Genomic DNA, 11,716 nt, shown 5'->3' on the forward strand with positions numbered 1-11,716 from the left:
TTTTTTTTTTTCCATTAGGAAAGTATTTTTCAAATCCTTTTGGAGGTCGAGAACACAGCCTCTGATAAGCAGCAATTATATCTGTCATAAAGAATTTCTCCTGGCTGTTGCTTGAGTTGTCACATATTGATAAAGCCTGCAGAAGTGAAGCTGCTGGTTGGGAATTTAAATTATAAAGTTTATTATTTTTTTTTAGAGGAGAACATCTCTATGACCTTGATATAGGCAAAAAATTCTTAAGCATGACACTAACCATAAAAGACAAAGTAATTTACTAATTTAAATTGAAAATATTGACCTCTGTTTCCTCAATGGAAAGTAAAAATGTAACCCATAGAAAGACGAAATATATTAATATTTACTGTAGGTAGATGGACAGATAGATGATGGTTAGGTGAATGTTATGTAACAAGCTAGCTAGTTAGCTAGTTAGATAGGATGTGTTTGACAAAAATCTCATTTCCAGAAAGTATGAAAACTACTACTATTAAATAAGAAAACCTAGGGGCAAGCTCAATAGAAAAAATCGGCCAAAGGCTCTCACAGACAATTTAAAAATGGAACATGCCAATTGCCAAAATATCACTAACTTCATTAGTGATACATGAATTATAAATTGTAACTGAAAGGAGAAACACACAAACACAGCCCCCCCCAAGATGGCTACAAAATGTGTGTAAAATACAAAATGTTGGTGAGAATATGAAACACTTATTGGGCATATAAATTGACACCAGCACTTTGTAAAATAGTTGAATGTTTATAGAACCTATGTCTTAGCAACTACATTCCAAGGTTCATTCCAGCCGACGGTTGTATAGCTGTTTACCAAAATGCATGCAATAAATTTTTCCCAACAGCAGAATTCATGGCATTGTTAAACTGGAACCTACCCAAATGCCCAATAGCAATAGGATAGAAGAACAAATTGTGCTATAGTTCCACAATAAAATATTTTACAGTTATGAGATTAAATGAAGCATAAGAAAACATAGCAAAAGAAATAAATTATACAAATACAACATTGAGCAAAAGAAGCCAGGACAGGACTAGGATGATTGGTTTTATGTGTCAGTTTAGCTAGGCTATAGTCCCCAGCACTCAATCAAACACTAATAATATAGTTGTTACTGTGAAGGTATTTTATACGTGTGATTAAAGTCCATCATAGTTGACTTTAAGTAAGAGGAAGGTTTCCTGGATAATCTGGATGGGCCTGCTTCAATCAGTGCAATGTGGTTGAGAATGGAACTGAGGCTTTCCTGAGGATATTCTGCCTATGGACTGACATTTCAGCAAGTTTGCCCTTTATAACATCTTCACCAGAGGACTTCACACACACCTAGCCAGAGTCCACACTTAGGTCAGTGATTTTTTTGCAATAAATCACTTGCACACACAGACATACATACACACACACAGGCACACACAGAGACACATACACACACATTGGCATACACAGACATATGTACACATACAGAGACATACATATATACACACAGGCACACACAGACAGACATACACACACTGCAGCACATACAGACAGACGTACACACACACCAGCACACACAGACATACATACACACACACAGGCACACACAGACATATGTACACACACACTGGCACACACAGACAGACATACACACACATCGGCACACACAGACAGACATATACACACACAGGCACACACAGACATACATACACACACACAGGCACACACAGACATATATACACACACACAGGCACACACAGACAGACATACACACACACAGGCACACACAGACATATATACACACACACTGGCACACACAGACAGACGTACACACACACCAGCACACAGACATACATACACACACACAGGCACACACAGACATGTACACACACACTGGCACACACAGACAGACATACACAAACACTGGTTTTACTTCTCTGCTTGAAACAAAACATATCAGGACTGATGCAATGATTCATTTTTATAAAGTACAAAAATAAGAAAAATCAATCTATACTGTTAAATATCAAGGTAGTTGCTGTCCTTGGTGGAATACGGTAGCTGGAAGAAAATAGTGACATTCAGGATTATCAGTAAGGTTATATCCTTTTATGTTGATGCTGATTACATAAGCATTCACATTTTTGAAATTCAGTGGGCTCCAAGCTCATTTTCTATATACACCTTCCCACTTTATTGTATGTCATAGTTTAATAAAACAGGAAGAAAATGAAAGACTTGGTAGTACGAGAATATGGAAAGGACCAGGATGAGCGAAGAATGATTCCAACTTCTTAGTAGGGCACACTATCCAGATGTTGATATAACCAGTTAGATGGTGCAATGAGGTTGTTTCTCTGAGTGTTGAAAGAATCTGGATGCTGGAATCAACAGCAACTACTAACACATCATAAAAAGAGGAAGAACAAACCAACATATTAAAGAAAATCTCTTTTCCCCTTTATTGTTTTCCAATATTCTTTTAGTGTCTCCTATTTTCAGAACCTAATAGAAAGCTATAAGCAAAGGAATCTGGCCAGGCAGTTTGCATTTGGAGTTGAGAGGTAATAGTCAAAAAATAATTCCAAATGACCTAATAGATTTGCTATAAAAATGAGATAATGCATTTGAATTTCTTAGCCAGTGTTTGGAGAGCTTGTCTACACACAAAGTGATTAGTTTTTGTTCATACTATTAAAACATAATCTAAGATATATTGGATGTACTTTAAGATAAATTATTTGGGCAGATAGAACACATTAATTTCAGTGTATAGGTACAAACGGCACCCCGAGAGAGAGATCCCTAAGGAACTCATGAGACAAACCATTTACCAAGATTGTAAGTGAAAAAAAAATTGGAGTATGAAGCCTACTACTTTAATATTTAATGAAGGTCTTTAAAATACTCAATTCCCAAGCCAGGTGAGGTGGCTCATGCTTGTAATCTCAGCACTCTGGGAGGCCGAGGTGAGTGGATGGCCTCAGCACACAGGTTTGAGATCAGCCTGAGCCAGAGTGAGACCTCATCTCTTAAAAATAGCCAGGAATTGTGGTGGGCACCTGTAGTAACCACTACTTGGGAGACTGAGGCAAGAGAATTGCTTGAGTGTAAGAGTTGGAGGTTGCTGTGAGCTATGATGCCAGAGTAACTAAAGGTGACAAAGGGAGACTCTGTCTCAAAAACAAACAAACAAACTAAACTCCAATTCTAATAAGAGTTACATTTTTACTTATGAGTCATTCATTCAATCCTTCAGAAATGATGATATGTTATAATCTGTCTGGCTTTAATCATTAATTTATGCACTTCTTGAATCCTGTTAAAATAAAAGTATGATAAAAGATTTTGATGATTTTCAAATTCAGCATTGTAATACATATCAAAGTACTTTTTGGATAATATGGCTACTATTTCAGTTAAGGTTACTACAGTAGCAAACAACTCTTAAATCTTAAGAGTCATACAATGAACCAATGTTTCTTTCTTGTTCATTGTGCATGTTCTTGTAGGTCTACACTAATGTAGCAGAATGAAAGAAAATAGGACTCTTAAAGATTTTTCCATTAAGTGAAACAAGTTACTTTTATTTGCATTTTGTAAGACAAAACAAATTCCATGGGCAAATTTGATATCAGAGGAGCAGGAAATTGTAATTGTCTGACGAGGGGGAGGCAGTGAATATTTTGAACAGTATTGTCATCTACCACATCTGCTATTCAATTGCATTCAGACAATTCATAACTGATTTACCAATTTAAGACCTAAATTCAGTTAAGAGTCGAGTAATTAAGACTCTGATTCAAAGTTCATGGATGTATTATATATTCAGATATAATTATTTCACTGAAGATGGGTTAGATTATCTGGTACATTGTAAATTGTGCAAAGGGCAAGAGATGCAAAGAAAAATTTTAAAATGGAGGCTTAAAAAGTAAACCTAGATTGAGTAGAATGAAAATTTTAAAAGAAAATAACAAGAGTTATATTAGCAGGTTAGCATAAGAGGAGGTCTCAAGACTATCATGCCACAAAAACAAAAATTTGGCAGTATCCATGGACGAAGTTATGTCTGTGAGACTTTGGGGATACAGGTAATAGGTTACACAATACTGGTTAGGCCCAAGCCCCAAAACTGCCTCTTTGAGAAGCCAGGCTCACTGGCAGCTGGCAGGTCAACAAATAATGGTACTGGCCATGTACCAGCAGTAGCCCTGTACCCCTGTGGACTTAACTAGGGTCCCATTTGTCAATGGTGCTGGCGTCAGCCACTTCCACTGGGAGAAGCCATGCCTGTGTGTCCCTGGTAACAAGGCCTGCATACACTGGACTGAATTGTGGTCCATGAAACAGTTCCATGACACTGCTCTAGCCTTGGTCTTCTGTTGTTTGGAGGTAGTTCTGACCCTCGGTGGGAGCCAGGACCCTATAGGCTCCAGTAACAAGACTGCTAATCATGGACTGAATGTCAGAGCTATCCCAATACAGCTTCCAGCTTCATTTCAACTTGACTGTGATCCTGGAAAAAGTCTCATGAGCTAGAAGATGTTTTCAAGTGCAAAAACAAGTTTGTCAGTATTGAAATAGATACTGCTTCTTTTTTTTCTTTTTTTTTTTCTTTCTTTTTTTTTTTGAGAACAGAGTCTCACTTTGTTACCCTTGGTAAAGTGCCATGGAATCTTAGCTCATAGCGACCTCCCACTCTTGGGCTCAAGAGATCCTCTTATCTCAGCCTCCTAAATAGGTGGGACTACAGGTACCACCACAACATCTAGCTATTTTTAGAGACCAGTTCTTGGAGGTCTCTTGAGTTCAAGTGATCCACCTGCCTTGGCCTCCCAGAGTGTTAGGATTATAGGCATGAGCCACTGTGCCAGGCTAGATACTGCTTCTTCAGATGCACAGACACAAATACAGTCTTTAGATCATAACAAGTCAGGCAAATCCGACACCAAGAAAGAAAACTGAAAAAGCTTCCGTAACTAACTGTAAAGACATGGAGATCCATGAAATACTTAACAGGGACTAGAAGAGAATGTAGATAGAAAATGAAACAAAATTAGGAAAATAATTCTATTTTTAAAAATAGAAACCATCGGCTGGGCGATGGTTAGGGTGCCAGCCACATGCTGCACAGCTGGTAGATTTGAACTCAGCCCAGCCCTGCTAAAGGAACAAACAAACAAAAAATCCCAGTGTTGTGGCAGGCAGCTGTAGTCCGAGCTACTTGGGAGACTGAGGCTAGAGAATCGCTTATGCCAAAGAGTTTGAGGTTTCTGTGAGCTGTGACATTACAGTACTCTACTGAGGTTGACAAGGTAAGACTCTGTCTCAATAAAAAAAGAAAACATCAAAAAGAACCAAAAAGCAATCCAGAAACTAAAGAATACCATGACTGAACTGAAAAATTCAATGCAGAGCTAGAACAGCAAACCCCTTTATGCAGAAGAAAGATTAGCCAACTGAAAGAAAGATCATTTGAAATTATTCAGGTAGGGGAACAAAAAAGGGGGACATGAAAATGAGAGAAGAGAGCTACCTGACTTACGGCACATGACGTAAACCAAAACACACATACGTAAATAGCAGAAGGAGCAGAGAAAGAGGAAGAGATAGAAATCTTATTCAAATAAGTACAAAATTCACTGATAAAGGTAAGTATATAGTCAATATTATAAAAACTAGAGTCCAGAGTATTTTAATTCTGCAATACTGGTACATATATTATTTTTAAATTTAGTGAAAAAGTTAAAAGACAAAAGTATTAAAGATAACTAGAGCACGATAATTTGTTAATAGCTACAGAATATAAAAAGATGTAATTGTTACAACTATAACATAATATTTAAGAGAAATAGTAATAGTATACTTTTTACTATTAATGTCAAGTAGTTTTCTCTTTAAAATAAACTGCTATAACTACAAGGTGTTTTAGGTAAAACTCACGGTAATCAGAAACATAAAACCTATAATAGATACACAAACAATAAATAGAGATTTATTGTAAGCAGAGCAGCTTACTATGCTCTTTGGTAACATTTTACCCACAGTAAAATTGTACTCAATTTTCTCGAACCAATTAAATATATATGATATTCCAAATACTTTTGTGTCATTTCAACAATGTTCACAGCATCATCCACAGGGGTACATTGCATCCCCCCAAAACACTTTTTCTTTACTCATCCATAAAAAGCAACTTTTCACCTGTTCAAGATTTATCATGGGATTGCGGCAATTCAGTCAGATTTTCACTTTTAATTCTAGTTCTCTTGCCATTTCCACCACATCTACAGTTATTTCCTCCACTAAATTATTGACCCCTTCAAAGTCATCCTTGAGAGAGTTGATATCCACTTCTTTAAAACTCTTGTTAAGATTAATATTCTGGCTTCCTCCATGGACTATAAATGTTCTGAATGGCATCTAAAACAGTAAATGTTTTCTGTAAGGTTTTCAGTTTACTTTGCTCCATCCATCAGAGGAATTGCTACTGCTACAGTCTTAGCAAATACATTTCTTAAATAATAACACTTGAAAGAGAAAAATATTTTTTGATCCATGGGCCCCTGAGTGGATGTTGTATGTAACAGGTATGAACATTATGCTAATATTTTTGTCCATCTCCTTCAGAGCTTGTGGGTGACTAGATGCACTGTCAGTGAGGAGTAATATTATGAAATAAATCTCCACCCCTACCCCAAGCAGTAGATCTAAACTGTGGGCTTAAAATCTTTGTTGCGCCATCCTGAAACATGCACTGTCATCCTGGCTTTGTTGTTTATAGAGCACAGGCAGAGTAGATTTAGCATAATTTCTAAGAGCGTTAGGATTCTCAGAAGGATAAATGAGCATTGGCTTCAACTTCACCAGGCACTAACTCCTAACTACGAGAGGCAGCCTGAACTTCGAAGCTTTCATTCTAGGCATTGACATTTCCTCTCTAGCTATGAAAGAACAAAATGCTGTCTTCTTCCAAGAGAAGGCTATTCTGTCTACATTGACAATCTATTGTTTAGTGTAGACACTTTCATCAATTATCCTAGTTAGATCTCTGGGTAGCTTATTGCGGTTTTTATATTAGCATTATCTTGCTGCTTTACCTTGAACTTTTATGTTATGGAGGTAGCATCTTTCCTGAAATTTCATGAACTGTCATCCTCTGCTAGCTGTAAACTTTCTACTCTGGATCTCTCACTTCTCTGAACTTCATAGAGTCAAAGAGGGTTAAGGCTTTTTTCCCTCTGGGTTAGGCTCTGGTTTAAGGAAATGTTGTGGCTGTTTTTTTCTTTTATCTAGACCATTTAAACTTCCTCCATATTAATAATAAGGCTGGATGTTGTTGTTTTATCACTTGTGTGTTCACTGGAGTAGCATTTTTAATTTTCTTCAAGAACTTTCTTTTGGATTCACAGCTTGACTGTTTGGAGGCCCAGCTTTTGACATGCCTTCCTCACTAAGCTTTAGATTTCAAATGAGAGATGTGCGACCCTTCCTTTTACTTGGACCCATAGAGACCACTGTAGCATTATTATCGGATTAATTTTAACATTGTTGTGTCTCTGGGAATAGGGTGGTCTCCTGAAGGGGAGGGAAAGAGGAAAACAACCAGTCAGTGGAGCAATCAGAGCACACACAGTATCTATCGGTTAAGTTTGCTATCGTATGTGAGTGTGGTGGAGCAACCCAACATAATTACAATAGTGATATCAAAATTTCTGATCATAAATCACCATAACAGATCTCATACTAACAAAAAACATTTGAAGTAATGTGAGAACTACTGAAATGTGACACAGAGACATGAAGTGAGCTCATTCTATTGGACAAACGGCTCTGATAGACATTTGGTGAAGGGCTGTCCCAAACCTTCCATCTTTGGAAAATTCATGTATCTGAGAAGTACAATAAACCAGAACTCTATAAAACCAGGCACACCTCTGTGTGTGTGTGTATAAATGGAATATGTTCTAGTTTAATAAAAAGGAAATCTTACCATTTGCAACCAAAGGAAACTGTAGGATGCTATCTTAATTGAAATAAACCCGACAAAGGTAGAGAATTACTGCATGATCTTTCTTATATGTGGAATAGTACAATGCTGAATTCATGGAAGGAGAGAGAGGAATGATGATTTCCAGGGCGTAGTGACCAGGAAACATGCAGAGATATTAGTCAAAGGTGGCAAAGTTTCAGTGTTCCAGGGTAAATACTTTTGTAGATTTAATGTATAGCACGATATAGTTTATAATGATGTGTACTCTCTCAAAATTTGCTAAGAAAAGAGATGGTAAGCTTTCTTACCACACATGCAGAAATGGTAACTGTGTGTGGTGATGGACATCGCCTGCCTGTGGTAATAATTTCACAACATATATAGATGAGAACTTCTTGTACAGTGAAAGTATGTATTGAGATTTGTCAATTATACTTCATAAAACTGACGATTTTTTTCAATGATGAAAAAATAAAATAATTGGTAAAATAAACTTATTATTAAAAATTAAAGATGAGAAAATAAAGAAACAGATCAAGGAGAAAATAAAGGAGCTACTTGAGATTTTGATACCATTCAGAAATAAGGTTATGTGATTGGATGTTCCTAGTGTCTATATTTTCCAAATAATAGTGCTGAAATGGCATAGGAGAAAATTTCTGAGATTCATGATAAAAATTAGGTGAGATATAAGATTGGCATTGATTTTCAATTTTCCCAAACTGATGATTAGGTAGAAGCTGAAACTCCTGGGGCCACGACAAGAGCCCCAAGCTGAGAAAGTTTCCTAATATCCAGAAGGAATGATGGATTCAGGATAACATCAGCTTAAACTTTTACTATTCATAAACTTCAACTCCAGAAGTCAGGAAGCAGAAAACACCACCTTTTGTTGAGAAATATGATATATTGCATTTTGGGATTTTGCTTTATGGAATGGGAATTATAATCACAAAATCCTTTGTAGAACTTGTTCTCAAAAAGAGACCAGTACAAACTCTAGCTTTCTTTGGTATTTTGCACATTCATGAAACAGCAAATTGTAACAGAAATAGCTATAGGAACAGTAATAGAGATGATTATTTTTGTGCAATTGAAGCAGAAAACTGCATGCAAGTAAAGCTTGAACTTTGACAGATTGAACCAGGGAAATTGAGAATTATTTTCCATGATGATGTTATTACTCATAGGAAGAAATCAGATCGAAATGTAGCAGCATGGGACCCAAATGTACAAGGTTGATTAAGTGATAATGGTAACAAGAAAGCAAAACCTTCAGTAAGCCTGAAAACATATTCCACAAAAATATTCCTCAAAAAATAATTTTTTAAAATGATTTTCTTTCCTTTCTATTTCTCCCTTCTTACGGTAAGAAAGTGTCCAATGTTAACTGCTGGTAGTTCATCCTTCTATACTTTTTCAGCATTTTTTTATTTTTTTTTTTTGAGACAGAGCCTCAAGCTGTTGCCCTGGGTAGAGTGCTATGGCATCACAGCTCACAGCAACCTCCAACTCCTGGGCTCAAGCGATTCTCCTGCCTCAGCCTCCCAAGTAGCTGGGACCACAGGCACCCGCCACAACGCCTGGCCATTTTTTGGTTGCAGCCGTCATTGTTGTTTGGAGGGCCCGGGCTGGGGATTTGAACCCGCCAGCTCAGGTGTATGTGGCTGGCGCCTTAGCCTGTTGAGCCATAGGCACCGAGCCCTTTTTTAGCATTTTTTTGCAAATAGGTACAAATTCCTACTATCTTAAGGATGCCATATTATTAATTAATTCATTTATTTATTAAAATGGTCAGTATTTGCTTTCAAATATTAATAGCTTCTTACATACTTGCCCTTTACAGAAATAATGCCATTTTGCCAAAAAGCTTTCCCACATACATTACATAGAAAAGTAACTGCAGGACAATTATATAGACTTAACTGATTGCCTATAAGACAATATGACATATAATAAATCAGTTAAAAATTATCTAATCATTTTTTTATAGAGGACTATGTAAACTCTTTCCATTGGTTTAGATCTTGTTTTATATCTTATCGTGACATTTCACATTGCTTCTCATATAAATGCCATCCTTTTCTTTTTAAAGGCTTCTAAGTGGTTTATAGTTCGGGACACTATTGTGAGTGAGATTTTATTTTCCTAAATTCTAATGGTTAGTATAGAAAAAGAGTTCTTCCATGTAGTAACTTTACCTCTAACTTATTAATAATACAATGGTTTATTATGTCTGTCATTATATTATCTCCGAATATGGATAATTATGACTCCTCTTTTATGATATATTTGTTATTTAATTTTTAATCTAATTTTATTACCTAAAACTGCCAAACAATGTTGAAACACAGTGTTGATAAGAAGATAAAAAGCATCTTCTCTTCTTCCTGAAATTTAATGTAACTTTAGAAATTTTTATACTAATATGCCTTTTGTGAATGGCCTTTTATTATTTGGCTATATTTACATGGTTTTCTTTTGATTTTGTTTTACTTAAATGTTTGTTATTATAATCAAGAGTAGGAGAAAATGCAGCATAATTATAATACATAATATCATGAAGTTATTAAAAATTGAATGATATCCATGTCAACTTAATAAGGGCTGTATTTTGCTAGATGATTTTGAAAGTGTATATTATACATGTAAATACCTTCTCCTCCCCTTTGTAATTTGTTATGATAATAAATTACTTCCTGTTACTATCTTGCATCCCTCAAATAAATGCTATTTTATAGGATATTTTAATAGAAATTGACTAGTATATTCATTATATCTATCATAAATAGTTAAGTTATAAATTAACATGTACAAGAGTATCTGTAACTAATCACACCACCATTATTAATAAAACAAATGACAATCTTGAGGCTCAGGACATACCATCCCCAAATGTAATTGTAGCAGACCAGATAGGTCACCCCAAACTACACTTGTCTGGACATATTTTGATCAGGTTATTCTGAAAAATCACAGAAAGGAAAAGTGCTTGGGGGCTTGTGAAGGGACATCTATAAAGGCAATCTGCATTGGTAAAACATCTGTCTGAGGAGGAGGATTGGCCCCAGAGAAATTTTATCGCCCCAGAGACATCTTATCGGCATAGCAACCCAACCTTTATTCACCACACATTTTCTCCCTCATCTTACCATGATTTGTCTCTTCTTCCTAAAAAGCCCCCAAGCCCTATTCCTTTCTGTAACTCAATAAGCTTCCTTTCTGAAGTTATATAAGCTTCAATTATCAGCCTTCTTTGAGTTATATTTTGCAAGATTCCAGTACATACATCTGTGATTAAATATATTTTTTTCTCTTGTAAATCTGTCTTATGTCAATTTAATTTGTAGCCCAGACAAAGAACCTAGAAGACTGGAGGAAAACATGCAACCAAATAACGAAGAGAATGCATGGTAAAAAACAAAACCCAAAATAATGTAGAATAATTACAACAATAAACATAATATAGGTGATTTAGGAAAAAACTCACACGACAAATCCAGAAAAGAAATTCTTCTAAAGACTGAAAATAGGCTCGGCAACTGTGGCTCAAACGGCTAAGGTGCCAGCCACATACACCTAAGGTGGAGGGTTCGAATCCAGCCTGGACCCGCCAAACAACAATGACGGCTGCAACCAAAAAATAGCCAGGCATTGTGGCGGGTGCCTGTGGTCCCAGCTACTTGAGAGGCTGAGGCAGGAGACTCGCTTGAGCCCAGGAGTTGGAG

The 11,716-nt window shown here is 36.4% G+C and overlaps 1 pseudogene; it reads right to left on the bottom strand.

Moving 5' to 3' along the window:
* LOC100946434 overlaps positions 1–11,716 on the bottom strand; it is a 41,657-nt pseudogene that overhangs the window by 1,985 nt on the left and 27,956 nt on the right.

Source organism: Otolemur garnettii, unplaced genomic scaffold, assembly GCF_000181295.1.
Source record: "Otolemur garnettii isolate 467f Iridium unplaced genomic scaffold, OtoGar3 scaffold00131, whole genome shotgun sequence".
NCBI lineage: Eukaryota > Metazoa > Chordata > Mammalia > Primates > Galagidae > Otolemur > Otolemur garnettii.